Source organism: Eutrigla gurnardus, assembly GCF_963514095.1.
Source record: "Eutrigla gurnardus genome assembly, chromosome: 12".
Taxonomy (NCBI): Eukaryota; Metazoa; Chordata; class Actinopteri; order Perciformes; family Triglidae; genus Eutrigla; species Eutrigla gurnardus.
Genome location: NC_139926.1, coordinates 26,489,128 through 26,495,467, shown reverse-complemented (window position 1 = coordinate 26,495,467; position 6,340 = coordinate 26,489,128). Strand labels below are relative to the sequence as shown.

The window sequence follows — 6,340 nt, the reverse complement described above, 5'->3', positions numbered from 1 at the left end:
TGCTGTTGTGAGCTGGACACCGACTCACGGAGCGGCTCCCGGTCGGTCAGAGCGCAGACCCCGGCAGTCACCGAGGATCAACAGCTGAGGGACGGCGGCGAAGAGGCGGAGGCTCCGCTTTTATGTCCGTGTCATAACGCTTTTGGTGCGTGTTTAAAACGGTAGGTTTACTTCAGAACGTGAGCGTCAGATGCTGTCAGAGCGTTTATGAACAGTGTTTCAGAGCTCCTCCTAAATGTCTCAGGTAGGCTTTCAGGTAATTTCGCAGCATAACACAGCGCCTTCCAGGTAAAAAAGACGTACGGCAAAATCTGGAATGAAAAATGGCACTGTTATTTCATCCCCGAATCCCATTCATAAACACAAGATCTAATATCAGTTAACGAGTCGTTTTCCGTTTTTAAAACAAATAACGGGATACAAGTCATTTTTCCGTTTTTCGTTCTTTTATTTTGAAGCGAAAGACGGGAAACGACTCGTTATCCGGCCGCCATCCAGCTTGCTGACGGAGGATACGCCAACAGCTCTGGCAACCTCGAGTCTGGAGGGGCGGGGGAGGCGGATACGACTCGCCGCAGTGTTTTGAATTTGAGTGTCGTACCGTTTTTGGCCACATTCTTACATATGGCGCCTTTAAATATTAATAAGGCATCAAATAATCTAAAGGGACTTTTACTACTGTCAAGTATATGAGAAAATGTCCTTCTCTCTTGATGTATTATCTCAGTAAACATTGTAAACATGAGTTTATGGTCTCAATCTCTAGTTTCAAGTCTTCTTCAATCCAGCATGATGTTCATTTAGTACATTATGGTCCATTTAGAGTCCAGCAGACCAGAAAGCAGGGGATGCTTTAGGGGGCGGGGCTTACCTGCTGATTGACAGGTTGTTACCAATGCTAGTTAGTTACTAAGATGACTTTAACACGAAGCTGTAAAGTTGAATCTAACTTTGTTAGCAGCTTCAACACCGGAATCCAGATGGATCCAGATCCAGTAAGGTTGATCCACCTGTCGCTCCTCCACAGTCCAAATATGGTCACTTACTTCACTGGTTGCAAAGGGAAAAAAAGAAGTGACGGTGATAGCGACGGCCAAAATGGCGAACTGGAGCTACACGAACCAACGGGTGACGCCCACGATGACTACGTCAACTTCTGGTGAAGAAAGTACAACAATTAGGATGGATGAGAGACTTTTCTGGGCCCAAAACAGAGCTAAATGGTAAGTTAACACTAGTGCCCGGACAGAAACCCCCAAATAAAGCGTCATTTTTGCTAACATGTTATTAGCCATAGGCTAGTTAGCTCAATGCTATTACGTTTGTTTTCGCGGTCTTTCTGTCGCTTGGTGAACTAACTGCAGTTATTACGGGTCGATACATGCTCGCTGCAGTATTTCGGGGTGTAGATATGTAGTTATTTCAGTAGTTTGTTTATGTGTTACTGATTAACATTAGCGTCGCTTCCTCCGGCTATTATATCTCCTCCACTGTACTTTCATCTAGGGTGGGGTGTACTACCGCTGAGCGGCCACCAGGGGGCGCCTGCTCCCAGCCGAATTAATGTGCACTTTTCCTACTTGATCTCATAATTATGCATCATGTTATAGCACGTTAATTTGACGTAGTACATAAACAAGAATGCACTGGAATGTAGTCAAACGTGCAGTAAATGCACTCATGTGCGCATGTGCAGCGTTATTCTACAGGTTGACTACATTCAGTGCTCTCTCTCTCTCTCTCCTTTCTGTGCCGAGTCACCTCCCACTCTGGCATTTTCCCACATCAATATGCAGTGTGTGTGTTATCAACGGCAAAAAACTACATCTCGGGCACCACGATCCTTCACTTAAATTCCTCCGCGCCCCCCAGCAAGGAGAGCCGCCACTCCGCTGCAAATAACCAAACATTACGCCCTCCTCCGGTAGGCTACGGGGTTATTTCTTCTTCTTCCTCATCCTCCTCCTCCTCCCCTCCTCCTCCTCCTCTGGACTGACAGCGGTCTCACGCTCTGCCTCAGTCTGATTCCGTGCATCTGCAGCTGGGACCGGTGTGGGAGGACGTCGGTTTCTATAACTGCAGCGCATTGCGATGCGGAGAGAGGGCGAATGAGGATGCGATGCCCGCCTGAGCCGCACGCCTGAAGCCCGCAGGAGGAGCAGCGGGAGCAGCCTCCTCCTCCTGTGCGGACAGAGTGCAGGGAGGTGCTGCTGCTGGAGGAGTTTATGCGCACACTTTGCTACCGAGGAGGGCCGAGTTGTCTCTGCAACGCCGCAGCTGCTGCTGCTTCTTTTTTTAAAGAGGGATACCGTCTCGATACGTGACTCCGAGCCCAAAGCTGCCCTGGCTCTAGTTCTGAGAGGGAGGGAGGGGGGAGGACTAACGCGGCACCCCGCCCGTCCCGCCTCATTTGGACTGCAGGGATAACGACCTAAACCGTGAAACCCCCCCGCAGAAACCACCGGGCAGGTGTCGCCGTCACCATCGCGCACCGTCCTCCTCCAGCCCGCACCTCTGCGCCAAAGGTAAGCTCCGCCGCCCAGACAGGCACGGAGGCGCCGTGTAGGTGTTCATGGCTTCCAGCAGGGATCATGATGATGATGGTGATGATGATGATGATGATGATGATGATGATGAAGCAGCTGAATCTTGTCATTAACCAACCGCAGCGGCGTCGTATGCGTACAGTGCTGCTGCCGTGCGTGTGTGTTTTTATTGTTGTTGCACTGGTAATTAAACGGATCTCCGCTTCGTGCGTGCGTCTTGTGAAAGAGATGCATGAAAAAGAAAATGACGTAGGGAATTCCCACAGTAATCCAATAGCGAGCGATGACACCTGCACATTCTGCCAGTGCGGTTCCCCTATATGGCCTGCTCAGTCATGTGCGCGCAAAGCACTTGCGCGCGGCCGCGGTCCGTGCACAGATTGATTTGAAACGATTAAAGTTGGAGGCAAACTGTTATGTAATGTGATTTGGCTGTGAGGAGGGGGGAGGAAGAAGGGTTGGGTTACCTTGAAGTCTCTCCAAAACGCTGAGTTGAGATAATAATCCACTGGGCCTTTTGTTTACATTCATATGACGGTTGTCATGTAAACCAGCAGCGTTTCTCTCTGATGAAATACTGTTCTGGCCTTAGCTGGGCTGGGCGGCTCTAATCCTTCATGTGGGGCTGCAGAGCTAAATTTGACATCTTGCAGTGCAGGAATGTCTTACCCCCCCACCCCAACTGTGATCTGCTACTAATGTACTAATGTAAAAACTGCATGCTGGCTTTCTCTAAAAAACATGATACATTGAGAAAAATGTGTAATCTGAGAAGAAACCGGAACAAGCAGAAATACAGTTTTGTTAAGATATCCTCACTTGACAGAATTTGACAAGGGGGACAAACCTGCGACGGCTTGGCTCTGACCACGGTCCAGCTTGTGCACAGAAGCTATGATGTCAGCTGCAGACGGGGCTGATAATTGATGAGTTGTGGATGGATGGATATCATGATGGAGATGGAGAGGAAAGATGTAGGGAGACCAAAATGTCCTCCAGCACATGGGGGCTGTGATCCTTGTACATGAAAGGAAGTAAGAAGAAGCAGAAATCCTCTTTGACCCCGTTTAATATGTAAAGAAAAGAGTCAACACTGTAAACATGCAGAAATGGAGCTGGCAAGTAAATATACCTTCCAAGCAGGTTCAAGCCTTCTACTGATACAGTGAGGGTCCTTCTCCCGTGTCACCAGCGTGTCACCAGCGTGTCACCAACGTGTCGCCAACGTCACAAGTGTGTCACCAACATGTCACCAGTGTGTCACAAGCGTGTCACCAACGTGTCACAAGCGTGTCACAAGCGTGTCACCAGCGTGTCACCAGCGTGTCACCAACGTGTCACAAGCGTGTCACCAGCGTGGCACCAGTCGGCGTGTCACCAGCGTGTCACCAGCCTGGCACCAGTCGGCGTGTCACCAGCACGTCACCAACATGTCACCAGCCGGCGTGTCACCAGCGTGTCACCAGCGCGGCACCAGTTGGCGTGTCACCAGCGTGTCACCAGCCGGCGTGTCACCAGCGTGTCACCAGCGTGTCACCAGCGTGGCACCAGTCGGCGTGTCACCAGCGTGTCACCAGCGTGGCACCAGTCGGCCTGTCACCAGCGTGTCACCAGCGTGGCACCAGCCGGCGTGTCACCAGCACGTCACCAACATGTCACCAGTCGGCGTGTCACCAGCGTGTCACCAGCGTGTCACCAGCGTGGCACCAGTTGGCGTGTCACCAGCACGTCACCAACATGTCACCAGCTGGCGTGTCACCAGCCTCGGTGGCGGCAGCAGCTAGGTGTTCAAAGTGTCAAAGTGGCCGATTAAAGCCGTGTGAAGCTCCATCCTGACGTGAAGAAGAGCAGCTGTCCTTTTCCAGATGTTGATGTTTGTTGAAGCTCTGACAGATGTGTCCTCACAGGTGTTTAAACCTGATCAGATTCACGAGTAGTGCTGGGCGGTATGACCAAAAATGTATATCACGGTATTTTTCAAAATGATATCGGTTTCACGGTATTTGACGGTATTTTTTTTTTCAAGCACGACTGGGTGTTAACCTAATTTTCTAATAATTTAGAGAATAATTACTGCAGTAAATTGGCTTGGACTGACATATTTTAATGTCATAAGGAGTGAATATTGTAGAAAAACGTCCACACTAGCATTAATGATGTGAAGGAATCAGAATGCATGACTGTTGCAGTCAAAATACAGAACCCTTTATTGTTTTGCAACTTGAAAAAACATCTTTTGTAAACCAACTGGCTACACAATGTAAACAATACGTCTCCTGTAACTGCAATATGAAGACTTCTTTATCCACTGGACATCAATTAAGGCAACATCCATAAATAATATTGAAACAAATAAATTAAAAAAATAAATAGTTCCACAGTTTGCTTTTCTTGTCGTAGGCAGTCCCCCTAGCAAACGCGTCTTTGAGTGACATTTGACTCGTCTCTTCTCCCGCAGTGCGAACAGCGGCTACAACTTTAGCCCGACGGCATTTGCAGAATATTGTTGTTTGTTCGACGTCGATTTTTTAAAGCCGAAGAATTTCCAAACAACAGACACGGCTCCTCTTTTCGGCACAAGTTCTTCTGTTTCATTGCTTGCTCGTTCGGAACTTTCGGCGAAAGTTTCGGCGAAAAAAAGAAATGGATAAACACGGCGAAAGTTTCGGCAAAAAGAAACTTTCGCCGTGTTTATCTATTTTTTCACCGCATCTTACGCTCAACACAGGCTCTGCTCTCGCATGCTGCTTGTTTGGTGCAGCTGCTAAACAGCCCCCTCTCAAACAATGTCCGGCGGCGCGACGTTCCGCCGCTCTGCGTTCCCGACGTTCATACGCTACACACTCACCGGTATTGGGGTATATGAAAAATGCATATCATAAACAAAAAAAACACCGGTATTCGGTATGAACCGGTATACCGCCCAACACTATTCACGAGTCACCTCTTTTGGACTTGATTTGCTCGTTTCGTTCCACTATTAGTGCAGGACAACTTTGTCACAGCTCTTATGATGACATCACGCATGTTTCAGCATAGAAGCAGCCGGCTTTTAGCGTGACGAGAGATATTGACCGGTGTAGGTGTGCAGGGCCTTTTTTAGATGCATGTTCACAGCAGACATTCAGACCTGGAGCAGGATAAACACAGGCGTTACTTGTAACGTTAACAATGACTTGAAAAGCCGCGACAGTAAGGGATCCACCGATACGGCTTTTTCAGGACCGATACCGATAATTACTGATCTAGGATATCGATAACCAATATTTGTCTGCAGTAAAAAAGAAGTCCAAATTTAGAATAACACAAACTCTTAACAGAACACTGTTGAAATTCCTTAAAGTGTATGTTTAATTCACAGAACCTTTCAAGTTGAACACAGAACGTGCAGGGAGCTATCCTCTGGGGACCAGCATTCATTGTGTTGTTAGGGAGTCGTGGTGCTGCTTGTGCCGTGTGGAACCTCATGGCTTAGTGTGGTGCCGTGGTAATAAAACGTGTCCTTATCCAGTCCGGTGGCACACAGGCTGTAGAGCGTTTTTCACATTTTATTAGCCAATGAGTCAGGAAATAAAATAGAAGGACATAGAGTTTGTGTCACCCTGTGGTGTCTGCGTCACCTTGCTCATTATTAATCCCTCAGTAACTCTTTACCATCCGGTTCTCCGCTTCACCTTACTGTGAGGAACTTTTAATTGGAAACAGTCCGTTTAATACTGGCCCAGACCGTATTTCTGACCCCCGCTGGAGGGAAGGGAGGCACGGGGGGACCCGGAACCTGGACTGCATGGTGG

At 48.5% G+C, this 6,340-nt stretch overlaps 1 protein-coding gene across 4 annotated transcripts in view; it reads left to right on the top strand.

Moving 5' to 3' along the window:
- The first annotated feature begins 2,026 nt into the window (after positions 1 to 2,026).
- Positions 2,027 to 6,340, top strand: part of hecw2a (HECT, C2 and WW domain containing E3 ubiquitin protein ligase 2a) — a 34,120-nt gene continuing 29,806 nt past the window's right edge. For 2 of the 4 annotated variants that reach the window (XM_084022950.1, XM_084022948.1), the window contains exon 1: positions 2,027 to 2,525. The gene's annotated coding sequence lies outside the window, so the exon portion shown is untranslated. The remainder of the gene's footprint in view (positions 2,526 to 6,340) is intronic. The other 2 variants (XM_084022951.1, XM_084022949.1) reach the window with 1 other exon arrangement.